The sequence below is a fragment of the Ursus americanus genome, chromosome 10, assembly GCF_024610735.1.
Source record: "Ursus americanus isolate L20-20 chromosome 10, mUrsAme1.1.p, whole genome shotgun sequence".
In the NCBI taxonomy this organism is placed as follows: domain Eukaryota; kingdom Metazoa; phylum Chordata; class Mammalia; order Carnivora; family Ursidae; genus Ursus; species Ursus americanus.
Window position 1 is genome coordinate 79187965 of NC_142136.1, and position 23001 is coordinate 79210965.

The 23001-nt window shown below is 50.9% G+C and overlaps 1 protein-coding gene across 35 annotated transcripts in view; it reads left to right on the top strand.

Annotated features, from left to right (window-relative positions):
• LOC123792010 (uncharacterized) overlaps positions 1-23001 on the top strand; it is a 93284-nt gene that overhangs the window by 32551 nt on the left and 37732 nt on the right. For 11 of the 35 annotated variants that reach the window (XR_015725991.1, XM_087865286.1, XM_087865284.1 and 8 more), the window contains 2 exons: positions 8315-15876; positions 18699-19526. The gene's annotated coding sequence lies outside the window, so the exon portion shown is untranslated. The remainder of the gene's footprint in view (positions 1-8314; positions 15877-18698; positions 19527-23001) is intronic. The other 24 variants (XM_087865270.1, XM_087865273.1, XM_087865276.1 and 21 more) reach the window with 24 other exon arrangements.

The window sequence follows — 23001 nt, forward strand, 5'->3', positions numbered from 1 at the left end:
GGACTTCATCAAGATAAAAAGCTTCTGCACAGCCAAGGAAACAGTCAAAAAAAACTAAGAGGCAGCCCACGGAATGGGAGAATATATTTGCAAATGACACTACAGATAAAAGACTGGTATCCAAGATCTTCAAAGAACTTCTCAAACTGCTTACGTGAGAAACAGATAAACAAATCATAAAATGGGCAGAAGATATGAACAGACACTTTTCCAATGAAGATATACAAATGGCTAACAAACACATGAAAAATTTTTCACCATCATTAGCCATCAGGGAAATTCAAATCAAAACCACACTAAGATACCACCTTACGCCAGTTAGAATGGCAAAAATTGACAAGCCAAGAAACAATTGCTGGAGAGGATGTGGAGAAAGGGGGTCCCTCTTACATTGTTGGTGGGAATGCAAGTTGGTACAGCCACTCTGGAAAAGAGTGTGGAGGTCCCTTAAAAAGTTAAAAATTGAGCTACCCTACGATCCAGCAATTGCACTGCTCGGTATTTACCCCAAAGATACAGACGTAGTGAAGAGAAGGGCCATATGCACCCCAATGTTCATAGCAGCTTTGTCCATAATAGCTAAATCATGGAAGGAGCCGAGATGCCCTTCAACAGATGACTGGATTAAGAATCTGGTCCATATATACAATGGAATATTACTCAGCTATCAGAAAGAATGAGTTCTCAACATTTGCTGCAACATGGACGGCACTGGAGGAGATAATGCTAAGTGAAATAAGTCAAGCAGAGAAAGACAATTATCATATGGTTTCTCTCATCTATGGAGCATAAGAAGTAGGAAGATTGGTAGGAGAAGAAAGGGAAGAAAAAAGGGGGTAAACAGAAGGGGAAATGAACCATGAGAGACTATCGACTCTGAGAAACAAACTGAGGGCTCCAGAGGGGAGGAGGTGGGGGAATGGGATAGGGTGGTGATGGGTATTAAGGAGGGCATGTATTGCATGGTGCACTGGGTGTTATATGCAAGTAATGAATCATGGAACTTTACATAAAAAACCAGGGATGTACTGTATGGTGACTAACATAATATAATAAAAAGAAACATTAAAAAAATAATGAATGTTACTATTAACAGGCCCCTCTTACTGTTAACTAGGACTGCTTCATTTTAGTACCGGGGTGTCTGAGTCCTGTGCGGGGCATGGGGAAGCACATTTCCACCTCACGGAGAAGGGCTTGTGGCCTAAGAGTTTGGCTTTGACTCGGTTGCCACTGGGGAGCCTTTAAAGTTTGAGAGCAGTGAGCGACAGGAGCAAAATGCTGTATGAGGAGGACGAACCTGTTTGTGGCTGTGCAGGCGAGCTGACAGGGAGCCCCAGGGGCCACATGACTCCAGGCTGATGGGCAATGATTTGGCCATGAATTCATGGGTTCCCTGGAGCTCTGACACTGGCCATGAGAAGGGTGGGCTGGTATGTTTGGGCGGTGCTTCATCATTCGTTCCATTCCCTCTGAGAGCTTCACAACAGCCTGCCCTGGGAGCGTGGTGCCCTGTGCATGGGACTGCATGTGAAAAGTAGTGGGGTCCAGCCCCTCTTCAGATTGCTGGTGGGGCACTGGCTAGAACAGGGCAGGTTTTGCTTGCAGTTGCTCACACAGGGGAACTGAACGCTGGCTAGCTCGAGCTTAGCTGGTCTGAAACGCCAGCACTCAGGGCTAGGCAGAGGTGGTGGGTGGGCGGGCTGGCTCCCACCTCTGGGTCAGGTGATTTTCTGAAAGGAGAGACTGAGGATGCTTCTACTCAGTGCAAGGATTCGCTTTCCTCCTCTAGGTGAGAACCTGAATTCTCTTAGCTCTCTGTGCAAGTATGGTTTGTAGTATCACTCTTTTTTAAATTCTCAATGAGCTGACATTCCTGAACGATGCCCTGTGTGTAGTTTCCCCATCTCATCTCATCATGCAGGTGGGCCTTCTTCCTTTGTCTGGGCTTTGAATGGCTGTTGTTGGAGCTCTAAACCCGGAGCCCCTGCAGGTCTCAGGGGCACCCAGGGGAGTGGTCATAATCCACATCTTCCCTCCCTGCAGGCATTTGTGCTTTGACGTTGCTCCCAACCAGCATGGGCACAGGAAGCACGGGCATCTTTGTCCTCCCTCTGAGGGACACAGCCCTCTCTTCTCACCATGTTTCAGACTCTTCCTGCATGCTCACATGACTGTAACACCCTGGGGAAAGGACCCCGTGCTTCTGGAATGCAGTGGGTCTTTTCCTGATGTTTCCAGATCCTGCCGTATACCTACTCCCACGCCCATCCCCTGGTCACTCGACAGAGCTTCTTAGGCTTGTGACAGCCTCTGAGTCTTCACTGGGAAGCACTGCTCACCCTGACCCTCCTTTGTTTGAGGGGCAAGCCCGAGCCCCAGGACAGATCAGGGGTGAGACCCTTGTTGACCACAGCATTGGGATACTGTCCCTTGGGCATGGCTGTGACACTTGATGGGTGTCAGGAGGGCTGCACGTGCAGGGGAGGCAGCTGGCCCCATGCATGCCATGTGCTCACACTGTGTGGGTCCAGCCCTGCTCCTCGGGAGCATCCTGGTCAACCACCCCACAGCTGAACAAAGGGAAAGCAGCTTGTAAATTCTGTCCCTGAATCAATGTTCCCACCCAAGACAGGACGTACATAAGAGAGGATTTAGACCTGTGGTTGGGAAGAACCAGGGTGTGGGGGCGGGGGACCTTGTCTGGAGCAGGGGCGGAATAAACCAGATAAAAAATGAGCTGATTAGAAGGTGAGGCATTAGGAAGAAAAATGGCAACAACGGGGGCCATGAATAATTTAGGGAGATGATGATGGAGAGCAAGGGTTTGTGAGCTGTCTGCACACACACACGTTCACTCACATCTGCCCAGAAACATCTGTGAGCCCCAAGTTCCCCACTATAAGCTTATAATCTGTAACATTGTGCTGACTGCCTCGGGGGCGGTTGCGAGAGAAGACGAGGTCAAGGCCTGGAAAGCCCTGAGCTCCTATGACACACTGACACACCGTGACTCTTGGTGACTTGCGGCCTAGCCCGGAAGGGGGTATGAACATCTGTGACAGCAGAGCGAGAACGACCAATGAAGCCAGCCTCGCTCGGGTGTGGCCACACTCCAGCTGTGCACAAGGTCGGTGTGACAGGCGTGCTTCAGCAACTGCCAGCACAGAGACTCAGAGGGATCCTCCATCGACATGAAAAGAGGTTTTACTGGGATCTACATGGTGGGACTGCAGCAGAGGAGTTAGGGTTCCACTGTCTGTAGTGGTGGTCTCTCCAGCTGCGAGAAACAGACCCAGAGTAACAGCTGAAACACAGTGCAGGGGTGTTTTTATTTTCTCCCATCAAGAGCGGGCCTTGGGCTGCATGGGGTGTTAGTGGCAGCTCCGTGGTCCCCAGAGGGTCAGGCTTCTTTTTGCTTTGCCATCTTTAGAGTTTGCCTTGGGGCTGCAAGCTGGCTCCTGGGATGCCAGCTGTCATGTCCACATTCTAGAAGGAAGAAGGCACAGGGTTACATCTTGTGGCCAACTATGCAAGTAACACTAGTCTTTGAAGAACATTCTTAGAAGTTCCTTCTGCTGCCGACTTATGCTTAGAATTCATGGGATATCTCTGTACAGGAAAGCCTGGAAAGGTGCTCTTTCAGCTCTATACATTTCCATCCATTGCTAAGAAAGGAAGGGGGGGCAGACAGTCGAAGGCAGCTAGCAGTTTCTGCCTTGCTTTCTACAGCAAATCCTGCTGAAGAGTGAAACCCAGAGGATATGTAATTTCTAGACTAAAATCATGTGACCTTCTGTGTCATGGCTGGCTGCATGCAGAGGGCCTCATGATCCTTCAGAATTGCCCACATCAGAATTAGCAGACATGAGCCCCACGGCTCCGAGGGCCATTGGCCTCAAGGCCTCAACTTGTGGTCTGTTTGGGCACCAGCTGAAGGTGCTTGTGGCCACTGGGTCCCCTTTCTGTGGGCTTGGGGTGCTCCATGGCTGCTAGTGTCGCATATCGAGAAAGCCTGTAAGAGTGAGCTGGTCCTTGCAGCTGGAAAGAGAATAATTTAAATGCCTGTGTATTACAGGGGAAGAGAATAACTCAAAATTATTTGTCAGCCTAATTTGGAAAATTATCGGAACGTATAGGCACATAATTCTGGAGTCTGTCAGGACACCGTGGGAACAGCAAGAAGCACCTGGGCTTCAGGAAGAATAAAGCTTCCAGCCAGCCCGCCTGATTTTTCCTCCTCCTTTTGGCCAAGCGGCAAGCCCGATCCATTAGGGGAAATGAGATGGAATTTGTCCTGACTTTAATAAGCTCTTTGTATTTAGGTCCTCTTGAGAAAGCATCACAACGCCAGGGAGAGCTGGTGCGGCTCCCGCCACTGTGAGGCGGTGTGTGACATGGTGGCTGGTCATTCTCAAAGATCACTCAGGAACGTCCCAGCCTCAGCCTGGGGGCTAGCCAAGCACATAGGGGCAGCCCTTGCTGACACCCACAGGAGACGTGTGACGGGCAAGCATTGTCCACAGGGGCAGGGAGCGCCCACCTGCTGCTGGGCACACAGGTTGGCTCTCGAGTGTATTTCCTTCACAGAAGCTCCCAGAATTGATGATGAGCAAGTCATCTGTACCTTGAGTTCAACATAATGTGCTATTGATCCCTGAAGTAATTTTGAACCTACTCTTCACCTGTCACATGGCCCATTCTTCTTTTCAATCCCATTTATTATTGAGATCTATTAAAACGACTGGTTTGTCTACTTGGGTTCTTTGCATTGTCAGCATGGGGTAACTTGGACATGTGGGGATTATTTAATATAAACTTTCTCACACACACACCCCCACTCTTCATACTCCGCCTGCCCATCCACTATTCTGCCATTATCCTGTCTGCCAATTCCATTGACTAGATTTTCTTAGCCGTGCCTCCAAGACCCTCTCTGCTCTAGGCCTTTTAAAATGTGACATATTAACTTACAAATCGAGCAGCAAAACCGTAAGTCCCAGCCATGTGAACGTTCCAAGGTGTGAGAGGAAAGCTCCCTCCTGCCACAGGAGTTGCGGCCCAAAATCCGGCTCATGTGGAATCAGCTCGTCAGATTTCCATCATGATTTCCCAAAATGAAATGGAAAATAACTTAAATTGACTCAGGAATTTCTTTCAAAACGCTCTGGCAATCCATATGCTTTCAGTTGCAAGTGGAAAAAAGCCATAACGTGTAACTTCTGCATAACTTAAATGCCCATTTTTCTTACTGCCAATGTCGACATCAGCAACTTTCCTATCATTTAGGATGATCTCCTATCATTGCCCCCCATTAGGTACTATAGTCATTTGAAGCAACAAGGGGTCCAAATCTAATGCTGAGGCAGTGTTTGGCCTCCGAGTTCATGTCTTGTTAAAAACGGTTCAACTTCCCGTGAGAGACCCGTGCAGACACAGTGTGACTGCGAGGTTCTCAGGGGAGCCTGAGCATGGAATCCTGTGGAAGCATGAGTGTGAGAGATGACCACTAGATCCTAAAACATGCCCGTGTAGATGAGCGAACTTCCATCTGTTTCTTAACTGTGGTCACAAAGACACAGATGCTGGTGTTTCTATAAAGGGTCTAAAGACAAATGATAGTATAAATCATCATTTTGAACACAATAAGGTTTTAATTTTTTCTGGTTTTACTTCTTTATCATTTTTTTCCTGTAACAGGTATTTTTGTGCTATAGTGATTGATTCTGGTTTCAGAACATTACCTTCTAATGAAAAAGAAATATTTCATATTTAAAGAGAGATGGGAAAAGCGTTGGGTTATCCACATTTCTGAAACATTAGTAAAAGCTCCTAAATGTTCACTTGGGCTTTGAAAGGTTTTCTAAAGTAAGGATTATAAATGAGCACTCGGTTGGCAAGCTCCATTCTCATCTCCTCTTAGGAAGTTGTCAATGTCGCATAAATAACATTGCACGAAAGATCTGTTTCTCAATCCTTGAGACCTCCTAGACCGTGGGCTGCACGTACAGAATAGGATAATGTTGCAGATTCTCCCAGAATCAGCTACAACATTAATCAAGAAGTGCACAAAATGATGTGGGATGTTCCATCAGGAATGGGCTCAATTCAGTCTTTTAGAATTTTCAGGAAAGGAGAAGAAAGGATAGGAAGCTAGCAGTTTGGAGGAAGCCACCCTGTAAGAGGTTTTGTTATCCTCTGCTATGCACGCACATGCTATGCCTCACCTTGGTCATACCCCCGGCAGTCTTGAGAGAGAAGCTTCACTGCTCCTATTCCACAGAGATAAATGGGAGCTCTAAGAGGTAACGAACTTACCCAAAGTCACATAGCTGGAAAAGGCTGGAATTTGTGTTTTTTTTTCAATCTGCATGTATCAAACATGGACAGAAATTACTTCCAGATTTTCAGCGCAGGTTGGATATAGAATGGAAAAGAAGCAAGATCTCATCTTAACTTCTCTTCACATGGTAGGTGGATTTGCAGGAGTCTGTGGACATTTTGGACTACAGTCTACAATAGGACATCTATTTGACATTGAAACCCAGTACACACACACAGACACAAACACAGAGCTGAATCAAAAGGTTCATAAGGATCTGGTGGGGAAAGTATGGGACAAGGGGGCTAAGAGAAGGGTGACGCTGCTGGGTTCTGGCCCAGTTGTGTGGGACTGAGGGTGCATAGGGGGCATGCAGGGGGCCCACGTGGGGTCTCGGAGGAGAGAGGAGCCTGGCTTGGCTGAAGGGTACTTTCTGCATTCATCTGTAGGAAAGCACAACGGAGCCCCTTTACATGTGTAGATGGGGTGGGGAGGGAGGTGGGGAGGGACAGATGTTACGAGCACCCCCCCTTATAGCTCTTCATTATGTGGATGTTTTCCTCTATTTCGTTTATTTGAAGAAGAGGCCAGCACAGCACCTCTGTTCCAGCCACAGCCATGTCCAAATGAATATCAGATTTCATTTTTCAGAGGATGTTTATTAAAAAATAAAAAGTGGCAAAAGAAGGCAACTCCTTCCAAAGAAGAGAGTTAAGACTCCTGCTTGAATTCCTCACTTAGGAAACACACACACACACATACATTGCCAGTTAAGCAAGCCAACAGACATAGTGGGGACACCTCCCATTAAGCTCTGTGGCCAGGAAACAACCTTAAGTGCATTTTTGCCCCCCATTAGGTAAAAAGAGAAATTAGAAATTTCTTTTTTGGAAATTGAGAAAACTGGAAGCAATGTCATCTTTTTAGAATTTTCTAACGGAGTCACAATTTTTTGGTAGCTGGGGAGCCTATCGATGCTGTTCAGAGCATGCACTGTGTTATGGAAAGGTGGAAGGAGGGCAGATGGCTTGGACCGGCCAGTGCTGGAGGCACCTGCCCCCCCCCACCTGTGCTCTCCCGCTGAGGGCACCTCCCCTGGCTCCACATCTTGCAGGCCTCCTTTTCCAAAGCTCCAAGTGATAAGAACTTGGGAGTGGGGCAGGGAGGGCAGGCAACACAGTAAAGAGGAAACAGAATATAAATTTTAAGACTAGATGTTGCCAGCTGGTTCCAGTAGAGCTAGAGGACAGCAGATATGGACAGGAATCCAAGAAGCAGAAACACTGAGAGTATAAAAGGAGCAAAAAACTTTCTTTGCTGCTCTATCGATCAAGACAAGAACAAGTCCGTTCAAAAATCCATCAGAATGTCTTTCTGGAAACTCAAACCCAGAGGAATATGAGCTGGATTCAACAACCATTCTATTTTACCATCTCCCTGACTCAGAGAGTGGCCCTTGTCAGTGTTTGAGCTTATCCATAAAATGTCTTTTGAAAGTTTCACCCAGATGAGTATATTTGCTGAGGCTGTTTCCATCTTTGCTTCCTTTTTTGTTTGTCTTTTTAAAGATTTTTTTTATTTGAGAGAGAGTGAGAGAGCACGAGAGGCAGGAGGGTCAGAGGGAAAGCAGACTCCCCGGTGAGCAGGGAGCCTGATGTGGTATTCCATCCTGGGATCCTGGGACTCCGGGATCATGACCTGAGCCAAATGCAGTGGCTTAACCAACTGAGCCACCCAGGCGCCCTGCTTCCCTTTTTTTTTTTTTTAATGTTTTTTTATTATATCATGTTAGTCACGATACAGTACATCCCTGGTTTCTGACGTAAAGTTTGATGATTCATTAGTTGCGTATAACACCCAGTGCACCATGCAATACGTGCCCTCCTTACTACCCATCACCAGCCTACCCCATTCCCCCCCACCCCCGCCCCGAAGCCCTCAGTTTGTTTCCCAGAGTCCACAGTCTCTCATCCTGCTTTCTTTTTAAATTAGGAGTTGTGTTAGGGAGCTTGGTCCAAGTGGCGCTGAGCAGCGGGTACTGAATCCGCCGTCTGCAAGCGAGGCCGGCAGTCTCCAGAACAGGTGAGGCTTCCCTGCGGAGATGCCCCGAGCTCTGCTCTTGGGCAGGACAACCAACACCCTTGTCTTCATGCTCTCCTACTTTAAGCTTGAAATACTGCATGTGGTATGATTAAAAAGATCTTGATGTAGCACATTCAGGGCCTGCCCAGGGGAGTCATGAGGCCGGGGCAGCTCAGGGGGAGCCTGGTGTTCCTGCCGGGCATGTGGCCTGAGCTTCCTCAGTCTGTGCTGAGTGAATGGGTCCCTTGGCTCCTCTCCGTCACTGATTCTGCCCCTGCTTGTTCTCAGTAGAGCAGGTCAGGGAGAAGGAGGTGTGTATAAATCTCCCACTGCCTGTTTTTGGTTCTCGGCATGGCTGGGATGCAGCTGAGCAAAACAATTTACATGCTCAGATCTAGGAGGCTTTTTGCACCTCAAAGTCCCTTGCCTCTTCTGAGTTTTTGCTGGCATTTCCTTCGAGTTCGGCCTGCAGGCCCCAGCCTGAGCTCCCACTTCCCTTCCCTGGTTAGAACTGTCCACACACATCTGACCCAAGGAGAAGGGGGCCTTCGTGTTAACTGGTGACTTTAGTTTTCATTGCAAGAACCAGGAGCTGTGGGACACCTGAGTTTCATGGAGATTCTGGACACATCGCTCAAGGTCAGCTTGTAAGAGCCCCTGGAGAAAAATGGCATCATTACAGGTTAGTATCCCTGTCTTTGGAAAAAGGAAAAACAATCTCACCCCAACAAGGGGTGAGTAAACTGCCCAGCTGGCTGGGGAACGGGCACCGGAAGCCTCTCAGGGAAGTGGACACGTCTGCCTGGCTGTCGGCAGAGAGGAGAGCTCAGTCACCACACCCGGCACTGACCCCTGCCCAAACCTGGGCCTCACAGCGCAGCCCGTGTGTCCTGGCTCCCACACCCTTTGTGCTCCACCCAGTGTCCCCTGGGGACTCGAAGTGAGGACAGCCAGGCTGCCAGGCAGACTGCTCACGGGCTGCAGGTGTCTGTTGTGGGGCTTTGATGATTTTTTTTTTAGAACAGAAGAGCTTTAACCTGAAAGGTGGAAGCTTAATTTAAATCTTGGCTTCAAAATAAGAAAATCTGGGTGGCTTCGGCCTCAGAGGAAGGTGGGAGCCTTACCTTATCTCCCAGACCCTCCATTTCTTCGTGGGCCTGCAGGGAGGAGGCACCAGGGCCACAGCCTCCAGCGGCCCCTTCCATTTCCTGAGCATTACTTGAAATGTCAAGCCAGCCACTCATGTTTCCACACCTCAGCCACTCAGTCTGGGGGACAGTCTGTGGCAGGCGCTCTCTGGGACTCTGCCTGTAGCACCTCCTGCCATGCCTGGGGCTTCTGCCTCCGTCCTCTCAACCTGCAAACTGCGGCTTCAGGGATGTGTGTTCCTGATGTTCCTGATGGGATCAGGCTCTGCCCACCTTCTTGAATGTGGGATCGGAGTGAACGCCACCACCTTAATTTCCATAATTTCCCTCATTGGTCTTCATGCTGTACCTGCTCCCATTTCACAGAAACCACCAGAAACTCAGCTTCGCAAAGACAGGCTGTGTCCACAGACAGGCGTATAGCACCCCCTCACCCTGAACTTCGGAACAGCTCAAGCTTAAGCTCCCCATTGTCCCCCAGGGACAAAGGCGGGAGGTGCCCAGCATCACTGTGTCGCGGTGCTGTGTCTGGGGCTCCAGGCCGTGTCCTGGGTGCCTGAGGGCATAGCCTGGGGACTGCGTTCCTCCCCTAAACTCTTTTCTCTCCCATTAGTCAGGGAACTTCCTGGTGCCAACCCCTCCTGCTTCTTGTCTCAAAACCACACATAGTCGCCTGTGCTGGGCCAGAGCCCCCTGCAGACCACCCCTACAGACCCAGAGGGCACCTCTGCCCTGAAGCCTCCTGTGCCCCTCACTTCTAACCAGAGTGTATGTATGGGTCTGGTTCTGCCCTCAGAGCTAATGCTTTGAGATACTCACCGTCAGTAACAATGTAGCTCCAGGAAAGGGGAGAAGGCACTACTGAAACTGCAGTGCAGGAACCAGGTAGCTCATTCTCCAGTCTCTTGGCACGGGATCGCCTGTGAGAGGCCTCCTGTCTCCCGGAGCAGAAGAACCGAACATGGTGCGGGGTGGGCAGAGAAGGGAGCCCGTTCAGTTTAACTTTAAGCCATACAGAGGGAGGAAAAAGCAAGCCAGGCAGTGCTAGGGAAAACAAAAAAGCTGAAACACCAGAAGTGCATAGAGGGAGGCTGCCCTTGGAAGCAAAGACTCTCAGCAGACGCCTCGGGGACCGGTCAGGCCCGTGGCTGGAATGAGAGCTGCGCTCACCATCGATTTCGGAGGCAGAGTGTCCACGGCTGCCTGCTTGGCCCGCAGACATCACGAGGGCCAAGCCTCAGAACCCTGGCTAGGCCTGGGTAGACGTACACACATGGAGACTTCCTTCCTTCAGATACACGTGTGGTCCTTGGTGAACACAACACACACCTCATTCCTGGTGTAAAGCTTTGGGGAAGCCACGGGCACACGTCCTCACTGAGCAGGGCCAGCATATCCCAGATGAGCAGTGGTTGCCAACATTCCATTTATGAGCCTCTGTTCTCACCAGCTAATAGGGCTTAATGAACTCCTTTTTGTATTTTATTTCAACAAATCCATGTCATTAAAGCCCCAGTCTCCGTGGAGCTTGGCCTTTTCACGGCTGTCCGCTGGGGTCCTGGGCTGGCAACACCACCGTAACCTCAGAGCTGTGGGTGATGCTCTGCAGTCCCTCCCAGCAGCGGCACGGTCCCCGTCCCCATCTCGCTCTGTCTGGCCCATGCTGTCGCCTTTTCTATGCATGCTATGAAGTGTGCCCAGCATCCCAGGAGCTCTGGGAAGGCTGCGGAGGAAGAGGGCCTACGGGAGCTGAACTCAGTGGCTGTTGTCTCCTGGGCCTCACTACTCGTTCTTCCAGCCACCTCCCCGGTGACCTCTGCCCTCGGTGCAGCCTTCTCTCTGCCCCCACAGACAGGCCAGCACCCACCATGGCTGGGCTCTGGGTGGGGCGTGCCGGCAGCAACACAGAGTCTATCCCAGACTGCAGGCCGAGTATCTCACCGAGGAGCACAAGAAAAGCTGGGTCTGTGGGCAAACCCAGCCTCCGAAAACCATGGACCGTCCTTCCAGAGCCTCCTTCTTACTGCAGCTGCCCTTGGAATGGCTGTGGGGTGGACGACAGCGGTCCAGTGTGGTCCTCCGCATGGGGCACCAGGTGGTCCAGACACCTGGGGGAGCCGTAACTTAGCAGCCACGATGCACAGTGAGCAGCCCCGGGCCTCTCTGTCAGCTCGGCATGAGAAAGAGGCAGCCCCGAGCAGGGGCGGCTGGCCCACCGAGCATATTGCTCATTGTGCTTATTGTGAATTCCAGAGTCTTACACTCTCCCTGCATAAACTCTGATTTATGAGGGCCAGGAGGCAGACGGACAGCTTGTGATTGGACGTACTGCTCTCTTGTGGAGATTTACTTCAGATCAACAGAAAATGGTTTCTGAAGCTCCTGCGGTCATTAGTCTCAATTACGCAGCCGTCGGAACAGGTAGGACACCTGCCCGCTGAAGGTGCCCAGCGCCGGCTGGGGCAGCCCCTCCCCCTCCCCTGGCAGGCTGGAGCAGGTGGAACGTTACTGAGCTGCCACGCACCCCCAAGGAGCATGCCCCCTGAGGAGCAGTGCAGGAATCCAAGTGCCTCTCTACTGGCCACTTGCCCCCTGCTTTGTCCATCTGTGTGTGGCAAGCCTCCCGTGCCGTCCCCTGTGATGCGTCCGGGCTGTGCTTTCTGCCACAGGGGCTTTGCTTGTGTCTTTTGGTCTTATCCATGTCCACAACACTAGCCCACCCACATATCAAGGTGATGTCACAGACCCCAGCAACGCTGCCCTGGAGCTGCTTGAAGTGGTTTTGGGAAGCTGGTTTTGGGATCCAGGTTACCATGATGAACAACATGCCGTATTTTTGTAAATTTTGATGAAGATCAGATTTTAAAAAATAAAATTGGTAGACAAGCTTGGAACATGAAGCCCTGTCCTCCTGTACGTTCAGGGAAGACTCTTTGGATCAAACCGTTCAGCCATGTATCAGGTGTGACCCAGTGAGGTCAGGGGGGCGGTCAGGTGTGCACACACACATCAGCACTTCAGAGAGAAGGCTGTGTGTGGACGGAGGCTCTGTGGGGAAGTGTGGAGCCCAGGCCAACCCTAGAAACTCTTGCTAGTTTCCAGCAAGTTTACGAACCTCTCTGCGCTTGAGCGTTCTCAGTTGCAAACGGGGATAGTGACTTGGAAGTTCTGCTGTGAGGACTGAATGAACTAACGTAGGCCACGTGCTCACAGCACCACAGGAACGTCGGGAACACTGGGGATACTTGAAGCTATTGATACTCATTGCCCAGAAGGTTTGATTTTTAATTGTTCCATTAGATCCAAAATTCTGAATTAACAAAATGAAAAGAACTGGTTGGTCTGGTGCACTGAGGTGGGGGAAGGCTGGACGTGGGGCAGGGGCGTGAGGAGGGAGAGTCTGAGGTCCAGAGGGAGCAGGGCAGTAGGCAGGAGAAGCGAGGTCTGGGGGAACCCACAGCCCAGAGGGGCTGCACGGAGCCCAGGGACCTGGGTGGAGACCAGAGGTAATGGGGGAGATGCCATGTGCATGGAGGCACCCAACAGCCATGGCCAGTGCCCCTCTGCTGCCCTCCCTGGATGTCGCGTCAGCACTGCCCATCCTGGGGGCTCGGTGTCCATGCACGAGTTGGTGGGCTGTGGGACTGCAGATGGGCAGCAGATTCTGACAGTTTTTTTTTTTTTTAATATGAAAGTCCCTGAGATGCTCTCTAAATTCTTGTTTACCTGCAAGCACAAGTTCCTAACTATATTTATTGCTTCCGTCAGAATAAACTTTACGACACCTTTTGGTGTTCTGGAATCCCCGAGTTTAATGACCAGAAAGAAGGAAGAACGCATTTTCAGCCATCGCCCTTGCCTTGGGACCCATGAGTGCCTTCCATCACTGTATCGTGCTTTAGGAGACGCTCTGCCTGGTCTCTAACCACATAAGCTCCCTTCCATGGGGGTTGATTCAGGATCTTGCTGGGGTTTTGAGTCTAAAATCGTGGTGAAATCCGGGGCTGAATAAATTGTGGTCATGAGGCCCCACTGGACTGAACAGAGACCAGGGGAAAATCACATTTCTCCAGGAAAATAGGAGGTTCAGAAAGTGGGGACCCAGCAGAACTCAGACACTCTTCCAGAGGAAGAGCAGGTTTGTGGTCCCTCTTCTTACTCTTACTGCCAGGACTCTGGCCATGGGATCTTTCAGGAAACCCCATCCTGCCCCTCTCCCCTCCCCCCCCGGGCATTCACCACCTTCCATGGATCACCGTCCGACTCGTCCTCCAGGAAAGGCCACAGACAAGTTCCCTGAGGCTACCTGGTACCCAGATGAAATGGTCAGTGACATGAGGACAAATGGCACAAGCGTTGGGGTCAGAGAGATGGGACCTTGAACCCCAGCTCTGCCACGTCGCAGCGGGATGGCCACAGGCAAGCCACCCAGCTCAGGTGCTTTGACTGTGACGCACGGAGGTTACTGCCTGCTCTGAGGGGTTGCTAGAGAATTAGAACACTTTGTCATATTGACTTATTTAAGATGTGTGCACCTCTGCTTTCTCTAGCCATGAGGTACTTTACAAATGAAATCCCCTCTGGTATCTGCCAGCCCTCCAGGCCGCAGGAACTGTGTCCCTGGCCTCCATGTGTACTGTCTGCCCATGTCGAGTTCCCTCCCTGAAGCCTCTCTTCAGCTCACCAGCTACTTCTCCGAGAATATCTCAGTGGGTTCCGTGGTCGAGGCAGGCTCCAACTTGCTTAAACTCAGAGCAACAGGGCCCTTGAGACTGTCACTGGGATAGGTGAAATCTCTGGAACATCCCTCACCTAATTCTCTTTGGATGGGTGCAAGCTGAACCCAGGCTTCCTATGCCACGAGACTCCAGGTTCTCTTGTCCAGCCTTTTGCCCTTTGCCTGGCCGCAGGCCAGACGTCAGAGACGAGCAAGAGGCTGGAGCACCATGTCCGGTGAGGAGTCGGCCGTCCAAGGACTCATCACACTGAAAGCAGGGGGCGATTTCAGAGTGAGCCTGGGGTGCCAGCAGAACATGGGGAGGAGGGACCGCCCTGGCTTGGGGAGCGGTGGAGGCCCAGGAAGGAGGTGGCATCGCGCCCCATCTCCAGGAGCCATGAAGGTTGGTCAGGGCAGGCAACAGCTGAGCGGCTTTCCAGGATTGAGGATTTGGCTCCTACCAAACACCTCGTGGCGGGACACCAGTATTTTCTTTTTTGATCCCCTTCTTAATCACATCACCTTTGCAGAAAACTTTTCTTTAAATTCTGACTGCTTTGAAAGCACACTAGGAAGGTTGTATCACTTGGCCTTATTTTCAGTGAATTACGGAAGGAAAGACCCTAATCCTTGGAGGAGCACGCATTGCCAGGCCCTGTACTGAGTCGATGCTCAGATGTGGGTTAAAGTTCTAGAAAGCAGCTTTCATAAGTATTTCTGGCTCTGCTTTGTTTAATTAGTAATCTTTGACTGTAGAGAGAGCAAAACCTGTCTACCCGCATTTTTATGGTGCACAAAGAAGGGGAGAATGCACATGTTTTATGTTTTCGTTTGCCGCTCCCGTTTGCCTTCTCGGTCCCTCTGTAAACCCCTGCCATCTGCAGCCATTCTCTGTGCTCTAATAGCCAAGATACCATCTAGTCTTCTCTAAAGGCTGCTTCGAGCAGGTTTCCTGTAATGAAGATGCTGGTGGTACAGATAAAACTGTTTCCATTCCAAAGAACGGGAAGGGGAAAAACCCCGCTTAGTGCTTGTTTGTGCATAAGAGTGCCATTTTCTTAAAGACCTGTTTTAGACAGTGTTATGGGCTAATAAAGAACCAGTCTGCCCACAGCTCTCTGGGTAACTACAGAGCAGTGGGGATGGCTCAGGTGGGGCGTCATGGACGCCCGGGTGGCTGAGAGTGAGGATTTCCCATTTGAGATCCAAGTCTGCAGCTCCCACAGGTTAATCTAAAAATAGACCAAGCACATTTTCTTGCTGGGTAGTTTCAGATAAAATTGAGCTCCTAAATACCCAGGATTTGTGGGATTTGTTGCTAATATTAGAGATTTACATTTCTGTTATACCTCTGCAGGCTTAATCTGATCACTCCAAAATGCTCAGAACTGGTTGCTCTTTCAAGGACAACTTGATTAGGTAAAAATTAGACCTTTATTTATTGAAGCCTTTGGACTTTGGGCACCAATCTGTTTTACTCATCCTTTGCAGTTCCTTCAGATGTTCCTGAAAACACGTCCGCTGAGGCTGTCAGCTCCACCCAGATTTTACTGACGTGGGCTTTGGTGCCTGAACAGGACCAGAACGGGCTCATACTGGGCTACGAGGTATGTGTCAGAGGTGACCGTCCTGTGCTTAGACTGTGCAGGTGCTCCTGCGTGTCAGTCCCTTAGACTAAGGAGCGCAGGGCGTTTTCCAGACCTGCAGCACCGTCCTGTGTTGTGATGTTCACATCTGTTTTCTCCTCTAAACTTCCTTGCCATCTGGGGACGAGGCACGACTACAACCTCCTAACATAGGCCCAAACAACACATGGGTAGGAGCTGGCTACTTAAGCTCGAGCCTCTGCTTCCTGGCTTGTACAACGGGAGTCATCATGGTGGCTGGCTCTGATCTGGTCTGGGAGGGAAGGGGGTTTGATTTTGTGAGCTGCGGTGTGCTCCTAACATATGCTGAGTGGGTGTTCTTAGCTACCTGCATGCTGGTGCGCACACCAGCATCCTGGGCCATCCAGGGCAATGGCGACGGCAGGAGGGGCGAGCACCTTTCTGCCTCTTGGGGGGCCCTTGCTGGGTTTAGTCTTACCTGCACTTATCCACCTGTGCTTTTGTTTACATCACTTCCCCCGAGGAGTGGGACGGATTTTCCTGGATGTGGCCCATAGGGCCCCACACCTGTCTGTTACTCCCTGTACAGCCTTCCAGCATTGGAACTCCAGGCTTTCCTTGGTTTTGATCCCCAGCCTCTGGTTTTCCCCCTCCTGTTCTCGTGGGCATTCAGTTGCTCCCTCAGGCCCTGCTGGACGTGGGGATCTCACTGGGCAGGTGTAGTGACCACAACTCCACAGCACATACCTGGGTCCTGGAGAAGAGAGCTTGCCCTGCTGTTTTCAAGCTCCTCCCTGAGGACTGCCATCTCTTATGGCCTTCTGGGTCCTGGACTAAGAGACCAGTTCAGGAAGGATGAGCTGTGAGTGAGGACTTAGCAAACCAGCAGGAGCAGGCAGGGCCGTGGACGGGAGTTTCCCAGGGTGCTGTGTCTGTGCATGGGCAGCAGCACAGAGCCCAGGGGGACTGTGGCCCAGGGTGCAGGGAATTCCAGCAACTCTCTCGAGGCAGGAGCCCAATTTCCCAAGGATCTGGGAAACCGAGGGGGCACTGGCTCCTTCTGTAGGAAGCACAGTGTCGGTGTTTATGACCAAGTCCTCGTTCTAGTGGATGTGGTTGGTGTGCCTGCTGCTGTGTGCCTCAGCTCTTGGAAATCACGGCTCAGGGGCAGCTCCCCCTGCCATGGGCTGGGTCCTAACTCAGCTCCTCTTCTGCTCTGGAGCACATCTTCCCCACTAAATACCAGCATATGGAAACTAGATCCATAAGCCTTAAACACCGCTGCTGTGGGGGAGAAGCCGCAGTTGCTGGTCCTTGCCTTGTGGTTGAGAGGCCCCCTCCTGGCACCCTGCATCCCCATGACCATGCACGCTTGGGTGTGGATGCTCCAGATTCTGTTCCGGGCCAACGACCTTGACCCCCGAGCCCTGCAGTCCCATCGTGCAAGGGAACCACACGCAGTCGGCGCTGCTGGCCGGTCTCCAGAATTTCATGCTATGCGAGGTCTGGGTGCTGACGTTCGTCCGCATTGGCAACGGAGTCCCCAGCTCTCCCCTCATCCTAGAGCGGACCAAGGATGACAGTACGGTAGCGGTGTGCTTGAACAGCCCAAACAACCGGGACAGTTGTCATTTTTAACTTAATTTTCGAACCACTTTTGTACCCCTTTTTTCAGTTGAGGAAAACAAAACAGAATTGTTTTTCAGTCACTGGGCATTTATATGGCCAATTTTAGCCTGGAGTGAATTTCTACAGCCTAATGACGAACTTCTGCAAATTTCTGTCATGACTCTATGAGAGGCAGTGCAGTAAAGGCTGGGTGGGCGGGGGCCATAAAACGCCCCGCTGGCAGTGTCAGCACAGATCGGGTTAAGAGCCCCACTCCCAGCCTGGGTGCCTTGATTTCCGTGGTGCCACCCACTCCCATCGTCCACATGCCCGGAGGTCCCTAGAAGCTCCCGCACAGAGTGCGGTGGGTTCCACGGGCTCCCACACTGCCCTGCACCTGTGTTTCTGGGCCAGAATCACAAGCACCTCTTGATGGCTCTGCTTCTATGGACGTCTAAATCATCAGCAAATATGTTTTTCCAGTTTGTCAGACATTTAAAGGTTATCTCATTTTACATTTTTATTCTTACACTGACTGTAGCGAATAGTCGGGGAGGGGTGTATATCCTGGGGGAGATACTGCCCCCCCCACACACACGTTCGGGATCAGAAGCTTCTCACAGAAGTAGGACAACTGTAGATTTCCTGGTACATGTTGGCTGAAGTCATTCAATTAGCCCCCATGGTGCTCGGCTGCCGAGCTGGAAGGCATCTCTGTGTTCTGCTGGGAGACAGCACCAGCGCTGGGCTTCAGTCAAGGAGAGGAAGGAGCTCTGCACACCATCCTTTCCTGGGTGCAGAGCCTCGGGGGGCTAGGGTCTGATGGGGGCAGTTGGATCAAGGTTGTTTGCAAAACTATGGGAAGCCATGGCATCCCGGTTACACAAACGAAAAGAAAAAGGAGCCTCCAACCTTGGCCAGTCACAACTTCCTCTTCCTAAAGTAGAGGCTGTAAGTCACAGAATACTTTTCCTTCTTCTCCCGCAGTGTGATTGGAGGCAGGTTTTCCTCTCCCTCATTTCAGCGCAATCCAAATGATCAGCTTTGGGGATGGCGCGGGGGATGGGGACCCCATGAGGCTGCCATCAAAATTTGCATGTTTGTGCAGTTGGTCCTGGTGTGGGAGCCCATAGCCTCCTTACGTTTAGGTTACCAAGTGCAAGGGTCACAGATGTATTCAAACACGGGTTTAAACTTTTAAATACCGTTCTCAGCTTAGTAACCAGAGGCAGAATTCGGTGGCCCCGGAATGACTGTAATACACATCCTCCCGTCTCTGTATGCATTGCTCCGAGCCCATTGCCTCTCATCTGGGAGTCAGGTAAGCTCCAACCACAAGTTCTGGTGCTGGCCGCACACTCACTCACCGGGCTGTTTACGTGAATATATTTACGATGGCTGTGAGCTGGAGGCAAAGGGGCCACATCACACGGGATTATTTTGTGCATTTGTACGCGCCAACTCTTAATTTTCTAAGATGGTGCACACGAGAAAAATCACTCCTTGTAAATATGTGACTTTGTCAGTGGGGAGGGACTTTAGGCCATCTGATTTATCTAACACTTGCTGGCAGGTGTCAACTCCCGAAAGGATTCAGCCCAGACGGGCAGAATCTTGACCTCAGGCTTGACGTGCTTGCAGCCTCGCACCCCTTGCACTCATGGGCTCCCAGCACAGTGCGTGAGCACCGCTTCTGGAAGTTGGAAAAGCAGATGAGCTGGATTCTAAATGAGGTGTTTTCTTACCATCATTAGGGGGCCACACGGAGCCAGCTAGATTCCAGAAGTCATCCGTGGCCTTGGAGTGTCTGGTCCATGCACAGAGTCACCTGTGGTAGAGAATGCTCGGCCAGCCCACAGAGTCCTGTGTAACAGTGTAACCTCGTCATGTCTCCACGTAACACCGTAGAGGCACCTGCCTCATGGTTTCCTCTCCTCCCTCCAGCCCCGGGCCTGCCAGTGAGGCTCGTGTTGCCAGAAGTGACACTCAGTCCGTGTGGATGGTGTGGCAGCCGCCAGAGGAGCCCAACGGCATCGCTCTGGGTAAGGAAGCGGCCGTGATTAAAGAGATCATAGCTCAGAGGGAAATCGCAATTGCATTGATTTCCTCTGTTCTTGTTACATCTTGTTCAAAGAGGTTGAACAACAACAACAACAACAAAATCCTGCCTGCCACAGCCCCGCATTTTTAGCGCTGGGAAATGTGGGACCCCCTACTGTCTCGGGAGCTGTGTTCTGAGGTTTCTTTGCAGATTGAAATTTACATTTTGTTAGCCCAGAATTTCTTCCATCTGTTCGTGGTTCACAACAAAACCATCTGTAATTGGCCCTTCCTTCAGCTCTGAAATAACCAGGCTCTTTCCATGGGCGTCTGGGAAGCAGCAGCCTCGTTTTTTATGGGAGCCAGAGACCTGGACTTTGCTCCCAAGTTCCAGGAAACATCCTCGGCTGCAGGGCCTTCACCTCATCCTTCTAAGAAGTTTCCAGCGTGAATTGTGTGCCTTGGGTCCCTAGGAAATGGTTTACTTTTAATGTTTCATTCAGGGGGGCAACTCTGATAGCATTGATGAAAAGCCTTATTTTTTCTTAGTTCCCCAAAGGAGGCAAGTTTTATTTAAAAAAAGAAATAATCAGTTCCCTTATTTAGTCACCCCTTCACCAAGACAAATTCAGGGCTTCCCCTATGCGTGGTGTGGCCTGCATGGTGGGCAGTAAGGAGTGAAGAAGATGCACCTGTCCTCAGGAGGCGTGTGGCTCACGGCACCACTGGGGAGAGGCACAGGATGATGCAATGTGATAGGTGACTAATAACGGTTCACGAGATGCTCCACAAGTGGGTCCCCCAGGCCAAGGGGCTCTCAGCGGATGGAAGGTGGCTTTAGAGCTGGATCTTGTCGATGAGTGGCCTCTGGAGTCCTGGAGGAAGGGAAGAGGGACATCCACTCAGCCAGAGGGAATGCCTTCTGCCTGTGAGAGTGTAGACAGATCCCTGCCCGCGGATGTGGGCAGGGCCAGGCCTGGGTTGCCTGGGGATGGCCGGCTCTGCCATGCAGGGAGTGCCCAGGGGCCCAGACCTGTGAAATCAGGCATCTAACGGCCAAGGCCCCAGGCTCGATCTACTCTCCAGACCCAGGCCAGCCTCTGATAGGCTATGTCCCTAATCCAGACTCGCGGCAGACCCCCAGATATGTTAGCTCGTGTACTAGGTGGTTTACAGGAAGATTATAAACCTGAGCTTACAGACAGGTAGTGAAATTCAACACTTACACCTGCTTCTGATATTAGGATTCTAAGATTTGGTTTGAAAAAGGGTTTTACTTCATTAGAAAACATTTTTAAATAATCTGTGCTGAGGGCAGTAGGGAGTCCCCCAAGGGCTTTGAGCAGCAAAGTGATGGAATCAGGTTTGCCTTCTAGGTAACAACTAGAGAGGCAAATAGTTTTGAGTTCTTGAGTCACGAACATGGGGAGGACAGAGCCTGAGGCATCCCGACGTCGTCTGCTGCCAGGCTGGGCCCTCCTCAGTCTGACCCTTCCTCGGGCGATTTCTGGAGTTGCTGGGTGGGGTATTTTGCTGAGTACAGTATTTCTGAAATGGGTGACTTTCAGAACCGCAGGTTCTTGCTATTTTAAAATCACAAGGAGCCACTGAGGAAGCTGCTGGTGAAATGTGTATTTCAGATCCTGTCGGATGAGCCGGGATCCCAAACACCTGTTAGGCCCCACACCTTGTGCTCCAGACCTGGGGCGGGAGATGGTCTGCAGAGTGCATGGATGGGCCAGAAGTCTCCTGGAGCCCCTCAGCACCACGCCCCGGCTTCTGCCTCTTCTGGACAGAGCAGGGCTAAACATCTGATGACCCAGTGGGCGTCCCCAGCTTGCTGTGAGACAGGAAACCTTTCTGGAGCACAGAATGTGAATTCTGGCCTGTCACAGTACCTGGAGTCTCCAAGAAGCAGAATCTCCCCATCCTGCTGAGGAGGGAGGCCCCATCCCCACCCCGCCCTGGGCCTGGCAGCTCCGGCTCCCACCGCTCCTGCTGCTCCCGCCACAGCCTCTGCCCTCTGCCCTCTGCTCCAGTACTGCGGTGCTAATTCTGTGCCCACCTCTGCACTCCCTGTAGCCATCCTGGGCCGATAGGAGTCATTCTGACAGGAGGACCCCTGGGAGAGGGATGGGAGGCCAGTGAGCATTTCACATGTGTGTCTCTCTTACTGTAGACAGACATGCATTCTGATTTCATAGCCATGGCTTTGAACTACTCATCCTGGGTCCTCCTCGCAAACATGGGGAGGTTGTGGCCTGAGCCAGGGCCAGCCCACTGTGCTTGCTGGTCCTTTGCCCCTTCTGTGCCTCTAAAGTCTACATTCGATGTGACTCCATGGCCGTCCCTGCCTGGTTGTGCCCACTGTCATCACAGGTCTCACTGTCCAAAGATAAAATCTCATCACGTACTTTGAAGGGCATCTGTAACGTTTGTGCATCTGTTTGAGAAAGCACTGTGAAAGGAGAATTCAGACCATGATGGGGTAGCATTTACATTATTCAGATTGGGAGTCCTAGAAAGTCTTGATACGACCCAGGTGAGATGGGTAAGTGGGCAAACACATGCTCATATGCTCCCGGAGAATGATATGGTCATGTCTGGGCGAGGTGACCACATCTGTCCTCTCCATCCCGGAGGCCCTTCCCATCGGGTCTTAAAAACCCTGGAGTTCTCACACCTGTACCCAAGGAGACACACACGGGACGCTCTTGTAGTGTCGTGTTCAATAACAGGGAAAAACAAAGAGCCAGATACCCAAGTGTCCATCAATCAGGCAACAGAAATGTGTATCCTGGGCTCTTCACGCAACAGAAAACATGATAGCAGTTACAGGAATGACCAAGATCTACACGAGCCAACGTGAGGAAGTCTCACAAGCATGTGTTCAGGGGGAAAACAAGTTGCAGGAGAATCCACAGAGCGTGAGAATGTTCCTGTACATTTAAACCTCTAGGAGCGTTACTGTAGTCATTTACATATAGTCAACGTGTGAGCTCATGGACAGGACTACACCCGGAGTTGAGACGGGGCGTGGCCTCTGAGGAAAAGGAGCTGGTGGGGCCACCAGACAACCTCAACTTTTTCTGTCTCTTCTCTTATATGAAAACAAAAACAGTCCAATTTGGCAAAATCTCAAGATTTGTTCAGTTGGTACAATCAATATTTGGGTGTTTCATCTATATCATTCCCAGTATTTCCTGTATGTTTGAAAGATTTATAATAAAAAAGGACGATCATAAGATAAAAACAACACGTTCACTATAGACTTTTTAAAAAACAGAAAATTCAAACAAGTAACAGGCAGAAAATGAGAATCACCCACAATTCCACCGCCCCAAAATAATGTTACGATTTTTTTCTTCTGTTCATTTTTCTACTATTTTAATTACAAAATAGTTCCTACTTAGAAAGGATTCTCTTCGTTCTAGCACGTGCATGTTTAGCAGCGGTGGCCTGCCCGTGTCCCTGCCA